Below are 17,068 nucleotides of genomic sequence, written 5' to 3'. Positions count from 1 at the left end.
ACTCAAACCACTACCATCATCCCTGAAATATGCATTTCTGGGAGAGGGTGACACTTTTCCAGTGATTATAAGCTCTGCTTTGAATCCACAGGAAGAGGAAGCACTGATCAAAGTGCTAAGGATACACAAGACAGCTCTTGGGTGGTCCATAAGTGATCTCAAGGGCATTAGTCCAGCTAGATGCATGCACAAGATCCTGTTGGAGGATAATGCCAAACCAGTGGTTCAACCACAGAGGAGGCTAAATCCAGCCATGAAGGAGGTGGTGCAGAAAGAGGTCACTAAATTACTAGAGGCTGGGATTATTTATCCTATTTCTGATAGCCCCTGGGTGAGCCCTGTCCAAGTTGTTCCCAAAAAGGGAGGCATGACAGTGGTTCATAATGAAAAAAATGAACTGGTTCCTACAAGGACAGTCACTGGGTGGCGCATGTGTATTGACTACAGAAGGCTCAATACAGCCACCAGAAAGGATCATTTTCCTTTACCATTCATAGACCAAATGCTAGAAAGATTAGCTGGTCATGATTATTACTGCTTTTGGATGGCTATTCAGGCTATAACCAAATTGCAGTAGATCCCCAGGACCAAGAGAAAACAGCATTCACCTGCCCTTCAGGCGTGTTTGCCTACAGGAGGATGCCTTTTGGTCTGTGCAATGCACCTGCAACCTTTCAGAGGTGCATGCTCTCTATCTTCTCAGATATGGTAGAGAAATTTCTGGAAGTCTTCATGGATGACTTCTCAGTGTATGGAGACTCATTCAGCTCCTGTCTTAACCACCTATCACTTGTCCTGAAAAGATGCCAAGAGACTAACCTGGTTTTGAACTGGGAGAAATGTCACTTTATGGTGACTGAAGGAATTGTCCTTGGGCACAAAATTTCAAGCAGGGGGATAGAGGTGGATAAGGCAAAGGTAGAGGTAATTGAAAAATTACCACCACCTGCCAATGTTAAGGCAATCCGAAGCTTTCTGGGACATGCAGGATTCTATAGAAGGTTTATCAAGGATTTTTCGAAAATTGCAAAACCTTTAAGTAACCTGCTAGCTGCTGACACGCCATTTGTGTTTGACACACAGTGTTTGCAGGCATTTGAGACCCTGAAAGCTAAGCTGGTCACAGCACCAGTCATCTCTGCACCAGATTGGGCATTACCATTTGAATTAATGTTGATGCCAGTGATCATGCCATTGGTGCAGTGTTGGGACAGAGGCATAACAAACTTCTGCATGTCATTTATTATGCTAGCCGTGTTCTAAATGATGCACAGAAGAATTACACAACCACAGAAAAAAAGTTGCTTGCAGTGGTTTATGCCATTGACAAGTTTAGATCCTACTTAGTGGGATCAAAGGTGATTGTGTACACTGACCATGCTGCTCTTAAATACTTACTCACAAAGCAGGATTCAAAACCCAGGCTTATAAGATGGGTGTTGCTTCTGCAAGAGTTTGATATAGAAATAAGAGACAGAAAAGGGACAGAGAACCAAGTAGCTGATCATCTGTCCAGAATAGAACCAGTAGCTGGGGCGTCCCTCCCTTCTACTGAGATCTCTGAGACTTTCCCAGATGAGCAACTCTTTGCCATTCAGGAAGCTCCATGGTTTGCAGATATTGCAAACTATAAAGCTGTGAGTTCATACCCAAAGAGTACAGTTATGTGCAGAGAAAGAAACTAATTTCAGATGCCAAGTACTACCTTTGGGATGAACCATATCTCTTTAAGAGATGTGCTGACGGAGTGATCCGCAGGTGTGTACCCAGAGAGGAAGCACGAAGGATCCTATGGCACTGCCACGGATCACAGTATGGAGGGCATTTTGGAAGTGAGCGAACAGCCACTAAAGTTCTCCAGTGCGGCTTCTACTGGCCTACTCTCTATAAGATTCCCGAGAGTTTGTGCGTAACTGTGACAGTTGCCAAAGAGCTGGTAACCTGCCTCACGGATATGCCATGCCTCAACAAGGAATATTAGAGATAGAATTGTTTGATGTATGGGGAATTGATTTCATGGGGCCATTCCCACCATCATACTCAAACACTTACATTCTGGTGGCAGTGGACTATGTATCTAAGTGGGTAGAAGCAATTGCTACACCCACTAATGATACCAAGACTGTACTGAAATTCCTCCAGAAGAACATTTTCAGCAGATTTGGTGTTCCCAGAGTACTAATCAGTGATGGGGGCTCTCATTTCTGCAACAAACAGCTATACTCTGCTATGGTTAGATATGGAATTAGCCATAAAGTGGCAACTGCATATCATCCACAGACTAATGGCAAGCTGAAGTCTCTAACAGAGAGCTAAAAAGAATCCTGGAACGGACTGTAATGGCCCGAAGAAAGGATTGGGCAAAGAGCTTGGATGATGCTCTGTGGGCATACAGAACAGCATTCAAGACTCCTATAGGAACCTCTCCATACCAATTGGTGTATGGGAAGGCCTGTCATTTGCCTGTGGAACTGGAACATAAAGCCTACTGGGCAACCAGATTCCTAAACATGGATGCACAGTTAGCTGGTGAGAAAGACTGCTCCAGCTGAATGAGCTAGAGGAGTTCAGACTCAATGCCTTTGAAAATGCAAAAATTTATAAGGAAAAGGCAAAGAAGTGGCATGACAAGAGATTGTCAACCAGAGTCTTTGAGCCAGGACAAAAAGTTCTGCTCTTCAACTCCAGGCTCAAACTGTTTCCAGGAAAACTCAAATCCCGGTGGAGGGGTCCGTATGTGATTACAGGAGTATCACCATATGGATATGTGAGCTTCAGGATATTGATTCTGACAAGAAGTTCATTGTTAATGGACAGAGAATCAAGCACTATCTTGAAGGAAATTTTGAGCAGGAATGCTCAAAACTGAGACTTGAGTGATTCTCAGTGAAAGTCCAGCTAAAGACAGTAAAGAAGCGCTTGCTGGGAGGCAACCCAGTCATTAGGAAAGTTGTATGAATTGTTCTTACAGAGGCAAGTATCAAAAATGAAGGAATTCACAGAGTTACAGAAGGATTCAGCTCAAAAAGCAGAGAAAATGAGCTTACTGGCGAAAAAACACCAGTAAGGGGCATTTTGGGTGTTAAACGCCAGAATGGGTACCATTCTGGGCGTTTAACGCCAGGAATGGTGCCATTTTGGGCGTTAAACGCCAGAATGGGCACCATTCTGGGCGTTTAACGCCAGGTGTGCAGCATCCTGGGCGTTTTGGAAAAACGCCCAGTGATAAAGGATTTCTGGCGTTTAACGCCAGCCAGGGCACCTGGCTAGGCGTTAAACGCCCAAAAAGGGTAGCAAATGGGCGTTAAACGCCAGAATGGGTGCCATTCTGGGCGTTTAACGCCAGAAAGGTGGGGGGACCACATTTTTGTTTTCAACTCAATTTTTTTCAAACTTTCCTCTTTTTAACCATACTCTTCTACATAAATGCACTTCAACCCTTCATCATTCACTTTCAAATTTTCACAAATCAAAACCATTCTTCAAATCTATTTCAAATTAATCCCAAATCTTCTTCAAAAACTCACCCTTTTCTCAATTTCTTTCCATATCTTTTTAAATCCCTCTCTCTTTTTTTCGAAAACTCCCCTCCCCACCTTATAAATACACGTTTGGCTCCCTCATTCCAACACACCATTCGAATTTCCTCTTCCTCCCCCTCTCTTCTCTCTTTTATTTTGCTTGGGGACAAGCAAACCTCTAAGTTTGGTGTGCTTTTCCGTGATCACTAAGCCAAGATTCATCAATATCATGGCTCCTAAGGGAAAACAAACCAATTTAAGAGGCAAGAAAGAGAATAATCCAAAGAATCTTTGGAATGAAGAGAAGTTCTTAACCAAAGAACATGAAGACCATTATCATAAAATAATGGGTCTGAGGTCAGTGATCCCGGAAGTTAATTTGATCTGAAAGAAGATGAATATCCGGGGATCCAAGAGCAAATTCGAAACAGAGGATGGGAAGTTCTAACCAACCCTGAAACAAAGGTTGGAAGGAACATGGTTCAGGAATTCTACTCAAATCTGTGGCTAACAGATAAGCAGAGAATGACTGGAACTGCTTACCATACCCACAGAACCATGGTCAGAGGGAAAGTTATATACTTCCATCTGGACAAAATAAGAGAAATCTTCAAGTTGCCTCAACTGCAAGATGATCCTGATTCCTTTAATAGGAGGATGGTGAGAGTAGATAAGGGGTTGGATCAAGTCCTAGAGGATATATGCCTCCCTGGAACTAAGTGGATAACCAATTCTAAGGGTGTCCCAAACCAACTCAAGAGGGGAGACCTCAAACCAATTGCAAGAGGTTGGCTAGACTTTATTGGGTGTTCCATATTGCCCACTAGCAACCGTTCTGAGGTCACCATCAAGAGAGCAGTGATAATTCATTGCATTATGCTTGGAAAAGAAGTGGAGGTGCATCATGTAATTGCTTGTGAGATCTACACAATTGCAAATAAGAATTCCACTGAAGCCAAATTGGCTTATCCAAGCTTGATTTCCTTGCTCTGTAAAGAGGCTGGGGTGAAGATGGGAGTAGATGAGTTCATACCCATTGAACACCCAATCACCAAGAAGTCAATGGAAGGACAAGTGCAAGACAACTCCATCAAGAGGAGGGCGCAGGAATTCCTCCCTGAATTTCCAAGAATTGACTACTGGTCCAACCTAGAAGCATCTATTAACAAGTTGCAAGAGACTATGGAGCAACTGAAGGAAGAACAGCAGAATCAGAACTGCATGCTCTGCAAATTGCTGAAGGAACAAGAGAAGCAGGGGCGTGAAATTCAAGAGATGAAACGCCAAAAGTTCTCCTCTCAAGCTGAGGGAGCATCCACTTCTCAAAATCAAGGTTGTTGAGTCCTAACTCTGTGAAAACCTCTATCATTAGGAGCCTATGTTTGCGTTTTTTTTTTTCTATTTATATTTTTTTTTAGTTTCATCTTATATCTATATTTGAGTCTTATTCTTAGTTCATAATTAATAAAATTTAAGTTTATGCCTTAAAGCTATGAATGTCCTATGAATCCATCACCTCTCTTAAAAGAAAAATGCTTTAATCACAAAAGAACAAGAAGTACAGGGTTTCAAAAGTTATCTCTGAAACTAGTTGAATTAGTTTGATGTGGTGACAATACTTTTTGTTTTCTGAATGAATGCTTGAACAGTGCATATGTCTTTTGAATTTGTTGCTTTGAGAATGTTAAAATTGTTGGCTCTTGAAAGAATGAGGAGAAAGAGAACTGTTATTGAGGATCTGAAAAATCATCAAATTGATTCTTGAAGCAAGAAAAGCAGTGAAAACAGTGAAAAAAAAAATTTTCGAAAAAAAAAAAAAGAGAGAAAAAGAAAGGAATAAAGTTGTGATCCAAGGCAAAAGAGTGTGCTTAAGAACCCTGGACACCTCTAATTGGGGACTTTAGCAAAGCTGAGTCACAATCTAAAGAGGTTCACCCAATTATGTGTCTGTGGCATGTATGTATCCGGTGGTAATACTGGAAGACAGAGTGCTTTGGGCCACAGCCAAGACTCATACACTGGCCATGTTCAAGAATCAATATACTTAACTAGGAGAATCAATAACACTATCTGAGTTCTGAGTTCTTATAGATGCTAATCATTCTGAACTTCAAAGGATAGAGTGAGATGCCAAAACTGTTCGGAGGCAAAAAACTACTAGTCCCGCTCATCTAATTGGAGCTATGTTTCTTTGATATTTTGAAATCTATAGTATGTTCTCTTTTTTTATCCTTATTTGATTTTCAGTTGCTTGGGGACAAGCAACAATTTAAGTTTGGTGTTGTGATGAGCGGATAATTTGTATGCTTTTTGGCACTGTTTTTAGTATGTTTTTAGTATCTTTTAGTTAGTTTTTAGTATATTTTTATTAGTTTTTAATTAAAATTCACTTTTCTGGACTTTACTATGAGTTTGTGTGTTTTTCTGTGATTTCAGGTATTTTCTGACTGAAATTGAGGGTCCTGAGCAAAAATCTGATCCAGAGACTGAAAAGGACTGCAGATGCTGTTGGATTCTGACCTCCCTGCATTCAAAGTGGATTTTCTGGAGCTACAGAAGCCCAATTGGCGCGCTCTCAACGGCATTGGAAAGTAGACATCCTGGGCTTTCCAGCATTATATAATAGTCCATACTTTGCCCAAGATTTGATGGCCCAAACCGGCGCTCAAAGTCACCTACAAAAATTCCAGCGTTAAACGCCGGAATTGGCATAAAATTTGGAGTTAAACGCCCAAACTGGCATGAAAGCTGGCGTTTAACTCCAGAAAAGGTCTCTACACGAAATTCCTTCATTGCTCAGCCCAAGCACACACCAAGTGGGCCCGAAAGTGGATTTTTCTGTCATTTACTCATTCCTGTAAACCTTAGGATACTAGCTTTTACTACTTATAGGATCTTTTGACATTGTATCCGTACCTTATGACCTCATAACATTTCTTACACGTTTCTTTCCACAGTATGAGTCTCTAAACCCCATGGTTGGGGGTGAGGAGCTCTGCTGTGTCTTGATGGATTAATGCAATTACTACTGTTTCTTATTCAATCATGCTTGCTTCCATTCCAAGATAATACTTGTTCTTAATCCGGATGAATGTGATGATCCGTGACAATCATCATCATTCTCAACCATGAACATGTGCCTGACAACCACCTCTGTTCTATCTTAGATTGAGTAATTATCTCTTAGGTTCTTTAATCGGAATCTTCGTGGTATAAGCTAGAACTGATGGCGGCATTCAAGAGAATCCGGAAGGTCTAAACCTTGTCTGTGGTATTCTGAGTAGGATTCAATGACTGGATGACTGTGACGTGCTTCAAACTCCTGAGGGCGGGGCGTTAGTGACAGACGCAAAAGAATCACTGGATTCTATTCCGGCCTGATTGAGAACCGACAGATGAATTCCGCTATGCTGTGACAGAGCATATGCAATCGCTTTCACTGAGAGGATGGGAGGTAGCCACTAACAACGGTGAAACCCTACATACAGCTTGCCATGGAAGAAGACTTGCGTGTTTGAAGAAGAAGACAGTAGGAAAGCAGAGATTCGGAAGATGGAGCATCTCCAAAGCCTCAGCCTATTCTCCATTACTGCAAAACAAGTACCCTTTTTTATGTTCTTCTGCTTTTTACAATTAATCCTGATAATTTCTGATATCCTGACTAAGATTTACAAGATAACCATAGCTTGCTTCAAGCCGACAATCTCCGTGGGATCGACCCTTGCTCACGCAAGGTATTACTTGGACGACCCAGTGCACTTGCTGGTTAGTTGTGCGGGATTGCAAAAGTGTTATTGCAATTTCGTGCACCAGTAATCAATATGGCCGAATGCACAAAGGAGGAGGAGGACGAAAATCCTAGTGAGGAAGACCTCCTGGGACGTCCCTCAAGCAAGAAAGAGTTTCCTATTAAGGATCCGAAGGAATCTGAGGCTCATATAGAGAACATAGAGATTCCATTAAATCTCCTTCTGCCATTCATGAGCTCTGAAGACTATTCTTCCTCTGAAGAGGATGAAGATGTGACTGGAGAGCAAGTTGCTCAATATTTAGGAGCTATCATGAAGCTGAATGCCAAGTTGTTTGGTAATAAGACTTGGGAAAGTGAACCTCCTTTGCTCATTAGTGAACTGGATACCTGGATTTAGCAAATTTTACCTCAAAAGAGACAAGATCCTGGCAAGTTCTTAATACCTTGTACCATAGGCACCATGACCTTTGAAAAAGCTCTATGTGATCTAGGGTCAGGGATAAATCTTATGCCACTCTCTGAAATGGAGAAGCTGGGGATCATTGAGGTACAACCTGCCTTGTTCTCATTACAATTGGCAGACAAGTCATTGAGACAAGCTTATGGAATAGTAGAGGACGTGTTAGTAAAGGTTGAAGGCCTTTACATCCCTGCTGATTTCATAATCTTAGACACTAGGAAGGAAGAGGATGAATGCATCATCCTTGGAAGACCTTTCCTAGCCACACCAGGAGCTGTGATAGATGTCAACAGAGGTGAATTAGTCCTTCAATTGAATGGGGACTACCTTGTGTTTAAGGCACATGGCCATCCCTCTGTGACCAAAGAGAGTAAGCATAAAAAGCTTCTCTCAGTTCAAAGTCAAGAAGAGCCCCCACAGTCAAACTCTAAGTTTGGTGTTGGGAGGCCACAACCAAACTCTAAGTTTGGTGTTAAGACCCCATATCCAAACTCTAAGTTTGGTGTTGGGACTATACAACATTGACCTGATCACCTTGTGGCTCCATGAGAGCCACTGTCAAGCTATTGACATTAAAGAAGCGCTTGTTGGGAGGCAACCCAATTTTATTTTTCTAATTTTTATTTTATTTTATTTTATTGTTATTTTGTGTTTTATTAGGTACATGATCATGTGGAGTCATGAAAAAAAATATAAAAATTAAAAACAGAATCAAAAACAGCAGAAGAAAAATCACACCCTGGAGGAAGCACAGGCTGGCGTACAACGCCAGTAAGGAGCATCTAGCTGGCGTTCAACGCCAGAACAGAGCATGAATCTGGCGCTGAACGCCAGAAACAAGCAACATTCTGGCGTTTGAACGCCAGGAATGTGCCTAGAAGAAAAGCTGGCGCTGAACGCCAGTAACAAGCATGAAACTGGCGTTCAACGCCAGAAACATGTTACATGTGGGCGTTGAACGCCCAGAACGTGCACCACTCGGCGTTTAAACGCCAAAATGGTGTGCAAAGGCATTTTACATGCCTATTTGGTGCAGGGATGGAATTCCTTGACACCTCAGGATCTGTGGACCCCACAGGATCACCTCAGGATCTGTGGACCCCACAGGATCCCCATCTACTATATTCCCACCTTACCTCCTAATCCTAGTTTACTCTTCCCTATGTCACACTTCCCAAAAACCCTTCACCAATCACCTCAAGCTCTCTTCCCAATCACTTATTCACCACTCACATCCATCCACTCATCCCCATAAACCCCACCTACCTTCAAAATTCAAAAACATTTTCCCACCCAATCCCACCCTAAATGGCCGAACCTACCCTCTCCTCTCTCCCTATATATACCCTTCTATTCCACTTCATTTTCACACAACACTACCCCCTCTACTTTACCTTGGCCGAATCCATCTCCCCTCACTCTCCTCTATTTTCTTTTTCTTCTTCTTCTCTTCTTTCTTCTCTTGCTCGAGGGCGAGCAATATTTTAAGTTTGGTGTGGTAAAAGCATAAGCTTTTTGATTTTCCATTACCATCAATGGCACCTAAGGCCGGAGAATCCTCTAGAAAAGGAAAAGGGAAGACAAAAGCTTCCACCTCCGAGTCATGGGAGATGGAAAGATTCATCTCCAAAAGCCATCAAGACCACTTCTATGATGTTGTGGCAAAGAAGAAGGTGATCCCTAAGGTCCCTTTCAAGCTCAAGAAAAATGAGTATCCGGAGATCCGACATGAGATCCGAAGAAGAGGTTGGGAAGTCCTAACCAATCCCATGCAACAAGTCAGAATCTTAATGGTTCAAGAGTTCTATGCCAATGCATGGATCACTAGGAACCATGATCAAAGTATGAACCCAAGTCCAAAGAATTATCTCACAATGGTTCGGGGGAAATACTTAGATTTTAGTCCGGAGAATGTGAGATTGGCGTTTCACTTGCCCATGATGCAAGGAGACGAACGCCCCTACACTAGAAGGGTCAACTTTAATCAAAAGTTGGACCAAGTCCTTATGGACATATGTGTGGAAGGAGCTCAATGGAAGAGAGACTCCAAAGGCAAGCCAGTCCAACTAAGAAGACTGGACCTCAAGCCTGTCGCTAGAGGATGGTTGGAGTTCATTCAACGCTCCATCATTCCCACTAGCAACCGATCTGAAGTTACTATGGATCGGGACATCATGATTTATAGCATCATGATTGGAGAGGAAGTAGAAGTTCATGAGGTCATCTCCAATGAAATCTACAAAATAGCCGACAAGCCCTCCACCATGGCACGGCTAGCTTTTCCTCACCTTATTTGCCATCTATGTTACTCAGCTGGAGTTATCATAGAAGGAGACATCTCCATTGAAGAGGATAAGCCCATCACCAAGAAGAGGATGGAGCAAGCAAGAGAGGCCCTTCACGGTTCTCAAGAGATGCATGAGGAAGCTCATCATCAAGAAATTCCTGAGATGCCTCAAGGGATGCACTTTCCTCCCAACAGCTATTGGGAACAACTCAACACTTCCTTAGAAGATTTGAGCCACAATGTTGAACAATTAAGGGTGGAACATCATGAGCACTCCATCATTCTCCATGAAATAAGAGAAGATCAAAGAGCAATGAGGGAGGAGCAACAAAGGCAAGGAAGGGACATAGAAGAGCTTAAGAACATTGTTGGTCTTTCAAGAAGAAGACGCCACTAAAGGTGGATTCATTCCTTGTTCTTATTTCTTTCTGTTTTTCGGTTTCTATGTTATGTTTATCTATGTTTTGTGTCTCTACTTCATGATCATTAGTATGTAGTAACCATGTCTTAAAGCTATGAATAAAATCCATTAATCCTTCACCTCTCTTTAATGAAAAACGTTTTAATTCAAAAGAACAAGAAGTACATGAATTTCGAATTTATCCTTGAATTTAGTTTAATTATATTGATGTGGTGACAATACTTTTTGTTTTCTGAATGAATGCTTGAACAGAGCATATGTCTTTTGATATTGTTGTTTATGAATTTTAAAACTGTTGGCTCTTGAAAGAATGATGAACAAAGAGAAATGTTATTGATGATCTGAAAAATCATGAAATTGATTCTTGAAGCAAGAAAAAGCAGTGAAAAAGAAGAAGCTTGCAGAAAAAAAAAATAGAAAGAAAAAGAAAAAGCAAGCAAAAAAAGCCAATAGCCCTTAAAACCAAAAGGCAAGGGTAAAAAGGATCCAAGGCTTTGAGCATCAATGGATAGGAGGGCCCAAGGAAATAAAATCCAGGCCTAAGCGACTAAATCAAGCTATCCCTAACCATGTGCTTATGTCATGAAGGTCCAAGTGAAAAGCTTGAGACTGAGTGGTTAAAATCGTGATCCAAAGCAAAAGAGTGTGCTTAAGAGCTCTGGACACCACTAACTGAGGACTTTAGCAAAGCTGAGTCACAATCGGAAAAGGTTCACCCAGTTATGTGTCTGTGGCATTCATGTATCCGGTGGTACGTGGTAATACTGGAAAACAAAGTGCTTGGAGCCATGGCCAAGACTCATAAGTAGTTGTGTTCAAGAATCAACATGCTTAACTAGGAAAGTCAATAACACTATCCAAAATTCTAAGTTCCTAAGAGAAGCCAATCATTCTAAACTTCAAAGGAAAAAGTGAGATGCCAAAACTATTCAGAAGCAAAAAGCTACAAGTCCCGCTCATCTAATTAGAATTAATATTCATTGATATTTTGAAATTCACAGTATATTCTCTTCTTTGTATCCTAATTGATTTTCAGTTGCTTGGGGACAAGCAAGAATTTAAGTTTGGTGTTGTGATGAGCGGATAATTTATACGCTTTTTGGCATTGTTTTTAGGTAGTTTTTTGTAAGTTCAAGCTACTTTTAGGGATATTTTCATTAGCTTTTATGTTAAATTCACATTTCTGGACTTTACTATGAGTTTGTGTATTTTTTTGTAATTTCAGGTAATTTCTGGTTGAAATTGAGGGACTTGAGCAAAACTCTGAAAAAGGCTGTCAAAAGGACTGCTGATGCTGTTGAAATTTGACCTCCCTGCACTCGAAATGGATTTTCTGGAGCTACAGAACTCCGAATGGCGCGCTCTTAATGGCGTTGGAAAGTAGACATCCAGAGCTTTTCGGCAATATATAATAGTCTATACTTTATTCGGAAATTGACGACGTAACATGGCGTTGAACGCCAAGTACATGCTGCTGTCTGGAGTTAAACGCTAGAAACACGTCATGATCCGGAGTTGAACGCCCAAAACACGTTATAACTTGGAGTTCAACTCCAAGAGAAGCCTCAGCTCGTGGATAGATCAAGCTCAGCCCAAGCATACATCAAGTGGGCCCCGGAAGTGGATTTATGCATCAAATACTTACTCATGTAAACCCTAGTAGCTAGTCTAGTATAAATAGGATAATTTACTATTGTATTAGACATCTTTTGACAGTTTAATCTTTTGACTGTTTTAGTCTTTGATCATTCGGTCTTTTGATCATTCAGGGGGCTGGCCATTCGGCCATGCCTGAACCTTTCACTTATGTATTTTCAATGGTGGAGTTTCTGCACACCATAGATTAAGGGCGTGGAGCTCTGCTGTACCTCAAGTTTCAATACAATTACTATTACTTTCTATTTAATTCTCTTTTATTCTTATTCCAAGATATACGTTGCACAACACTTTGATGAATGTGATGATCCGTGACACTCATCATCATTCTCACCTATGAACGCGCGTGACTGACAACCACTTCCGTTCTACCTTAGGCCGGGCGCATATCTCTTAGATTCCCCAACAGAATCTTCGTGGTATAAGCTAGATAGATGGCGGCATTCATGGGGATCCAAAAATTCTAACCTTGTCTGTGGTATTCCGAGTAGGATCCTGGGAATCTGGAAAGTCTAACCTTGTTTGTGGTATTCCGAGTAGGATTCCGGTATTGAATGACTGTGACGAGCTTCAAACTCCTGAAGGCTGGGCGTGATGACAAACGCAAAAGAATCAAGGGATTCTACTCCAACCTGATTGAGAACCGACAGATGATTAGATGTGCTGCAACAGAGCATTTGGACCATTTTCACTGAGAGGATGGGATGTAGCTATCAACAAGGGTGATGCCTCCAGACGATTAGCCGTGCAGTGACAGCGCATAGGACCATTTTCCCGAGAGGATTAAAAGTAGCCATTGATGATGGTGATGCCCTACATACAGCTTGCCATGGAAAGGAGTAAGAAGGATTGGATGAATGTAATAAGAAAGAAGAGATTCAAGAGGAGCACAGCATCTCCATACGCCTATCTGAAATCCCCACTATTAATTTACATAAGTATTTCTATCCCTTTTTATTTTATTTATCTTTTAAATATCTAATCCAATTACATTTGACCCTATGAATCCACTTAACTGAGATTTACAAGGTGACCATAGCTTGCTTCATACCAACAATCTCTCTGGGATCGACCCTTACTCACGTAAGGTATTACTTGGATGACCCAGTACACTTGCTGGTTAAGTTGAATGAAGTTGTGATCATAAATTCCAATAGAGCCAATTTTTAAATCTCATGCAAATACAAAGAGGATCACAATTTCGTCCACCACTAATCCATCATAATTGTCATAGTTGTGGTTCCAACAAGGAAAGGACCCTTAGCTCACTCCAAGCCAAGACCTTTTTTATGCTTTCAATTTTCCATACATTTCTATGTTAATCCCTTTTATACTTTACCTGTTTATATTATATAGTCGGTTCTTTAATTTCTTTATTAGTTCAATTATTACAATTTTGCATGTTCTTTTATTGCTTTACATGTTTATTTCATCATTCACAACCCCTTGATCACTACAACCGAAATTGCACACTCATTGCCCTTAAGTGATTCCTTGGGAGACGACCCGGGAGTTAATTACTCTCGGTTTTAAATTGGTTTGAGTTGTGTCACATTTTGTGAAATTCCAATTTGATCGGCGGCCGATTGTTGGGTTTGGTCTATGCTTGCAATGTTTATTCTAATTTTAGTGTAAAAATCCAAACCCATGCTTTTGGTCCATTGTCAACACCCCACCATGGTAACATCTTTTCATTTTTCTCTTTTGTAAATATTGGTAAAAATTAGTTTGATTTCATGTTTTGTTTAGTTTTTTGAGTTTAATTGGTAGTTTGGTATGTTAAATAAGGTTTTATGGTGTTTTGGTAGCTTTTTGGAGGTTTGGAATGCTTGGGTTTGGTGCAAGAACTTAGAAAAATTTTCTAAAACAGAGCACCAACCCGCGCATAGGCGTCACCCACGTGTATACGTGGCCGCAAGCATTTTGACCATCCACGCGCACGCATGACCCACGCGTATGCGTGGATACGAAATTTCACCCCTCCATATAAAAATCTGAGAGTTGTGCGAGTTTTGGGCTAGAATTGTGCCTTTGGCACAAACCAATCCACGCGTACGCGTCGCTGCCATTTCACCCATCCACGCTTACGCGTCGTTGGATGCGTGCGCGTGGATTGCCCTATTTCAACACCTTTCTTTTCTTTTCTTCTTTCCAATTCTCCCCTTCTCCTCTCTTCTTACCTTCTTTCAATCATAACACTACCAAACACCATCCTTAACTATTTCTTTTAGTTAGTTAGTCAGTTAGTTAGTTGCTTAGTTAGTTTAATTTTCATCTAATTTTCTATTTTTCATTATAAGTGTTGGATTATTAATATTGTTTGCTGTTTATTGCTGCTAATCATTGTTGAGGTTATATTTTGCTACTTGGTTTTGAATTTCATTGTTGAAAATTTTTTACTACCAAGTGAATGAGAATTTCCCTCATGGTTCTTAAATCTTTTTGAATTTCATGTTGTAGCTAGCCACCATGTGATTTGAATCCTTTTCTTTGATTAGGAAATTTCTTGAGGGATGTTGACCATTTATCTTAATGCATTGTGTTTCTTGATCATATGCATCCTTATGTTATATATTTGCTTGAATGCTCTCATTCCTCTTATTGCTTGTTTGGTTGTCTTAACTAATCAGTTTCTTTAAAGTATTTCAAGCACACTAGAATGAGTGAAGCGCATGCTACTTTTGTGTAACTGTGACATATCTTTTTATGTTAGTGCGTGTGTTCTAACCCGCACGCAATTTAGAACTCACACCCTCTTTTCTTCAATGTCACACTAATTCACTCACTTCTTTCTAGTGATTATTACTTCATTCCAACAATTTATGCTTCCTTGCTTTTGTATTTACTTCTCTCACTATCCTACCTTCTATCTTCAGGATGTTTTGTCAATGAGCAAAAATGGAAGCGGGAGAAAGAACATGCAGCAACCGGTTGACCTACCAGCTAAAGGTAGCAACTCGGAGAGTCGCCATACCACCTTGCTCATCTTTGAATGCACCGAGGATGGTGCAAACTTTTAAGTGTGGGGAGGTCGTCCGACCAATCGGCATTTTTGGGTGACAAGTTTCTAATCCCAACACTTTTGCATTTCATTTTTTTTAGGTCTTTCAGGATTTTTAGTTGCATTTTCCTATTTCACATATATGTATAATAAGTTTAGTCAAAATCATGATATTTCCCAAGGATTTTATCTATAGGGCATTGACATCCCAATTGATTTGAGTGAAAATTCTTCATTCAACTTGCTTGAACTATACATTGTGGATCATGTTTTTGAGCTAAGATCACATGCTTGTGAGTTTTGAGCCTAATTGTGTGGTTAAATCATATAACTACTTATTTTCCTTCTTGTGTGCATTATTCTCTTTATATGATTGTAATCTTTGATTTATTTTATTCTTTATGTCCATTATTTTGTGTATACATACATTTATATGATTGAGGCCATCATTTCATCTAGCTCACTTACCCAAATAGCCTACCTTTTATCAACCATTGTTAGCCAACTTTGGGTCTACGATTAACCCACTTTATTTTTTATTTAGCACATTACAAGTCTTAAAGCAAAAAATAATAAATGTCCTTAATTTGGATCTTTGATTAGCTTGGGCTAGTAAGTGTGTGTATCATTCAAGTGTGGGGAAACTTAGGACATTGGTTGAGGTAAGAGTGTGTTTTTTTTTCATTGAAGATCTTGGAAATTGGGTACATACTCAAGCATTAAATGTTAAACCATATGCATTGATGCTCTTGTATATATTTTTTGTTTGAAAAGAAAAAAATAAAAAAAAAAGATAGAAGCACTAAAAAAGGGGACAAAATGCCCAAAGTAAAGTCCAATAAGAATCAATGCATATGTGTGGTAATCAAAAGAGATGGGTAGTTAGCATTGTTTAGAATTTTATACGTTGTTTTATAGGTTAGATGAGATGCTTAAGGCAATCAAAGATTCAAATTTCAAGCTCACATTTACCATATGCATCCTACCTTGACCCTAGCCCCATTACAACCTTCTGGAAAGACCTAATGATAATTGTATGCATGCATGAAATAATTGTTGATTGTTAGGTGAAAAACAAATCTTGGAAAGCATGATTATGGGAGAATTGAGTGAATCAACCCTATACACTTGAACGACTAGAGTGGATACACATCTGGTGAGGGTTCGATTGCTCAATTACATGTTTTCACCTAGAATCATCACTTTTCTTTTTTTTTAAATCTTTTAATAACTTAATTCAATTGTGGATTTGATTTAATTACTATTACTTTAGCCCTTATGCTTATATATTCCTTATTGGGAATTGATTTATTTTGACCAAGTAGTTGCATTTATTTAGATAGATTACATATAGATAGGTTGCATTTAATTAGTTTTCATTTAATAAATGTTGGTACCCTTTAGTTCTTTCTTGATTCTAGCATGGGGACATGCTTGGTTTAAGTGTAGGGAGGTTGATAAACTCCATTTTTAGGGTTTATCTTGTGCTTAATTTAGGGAATTTTATCACCTTTTTTCCATATTTATTCAAGGAAATAGCATGGTTTCATGATTTTCTCCTAATTTGTGCTTAAGTATAAAAACATGCTTTTTAGGCCTTTAATTCCTAATTTTAATTCACCTTTGATTCCACTAGTTGCCTTGACATGTTTGTTAGTGAATTCAGGTTGAAATGGCTAGAAATGGATCAAAGGAATGAAGAGAAAAGCATGCAAAGTGGAAAAAACATGGAAAATCAAGGATTTGGGATGCACTCGCCGACGCGCGTGCGTGGATGATGAAGTCGCATGGCAACGCATATGCATAACAGACGCATATGTGTGGATGAAAAATGTCAAGCGACGCGTACGCATGACCCATGCGTACGCGTCGATGCTCGCACGTGACTTCATTAAAAGTGAAAATACTGGGGGTGATTTCTGAGCTTTCCAGGCTCAAATCCAACTGATTCAAGAGACTATTTCATATAAA

Source organism: Arachis stenosperma, chromosome 9 (genome assembly GCF_014773155.1).
Source record: "Arachis stenosperma cultivar V10309 chromosome 9, arast.V10309.gnm1.PFL2, whole genome shotgun sequence".
Taxonomy (NCBI): Eukaryota; Viridiplantae; Streptophyta; class Magnoliopsida; order Fabales; family Fabaceae; genus Arachis; species Arachis stenosperma.
Note: the sequence above shows the minus strand (reverse complement) of the source record.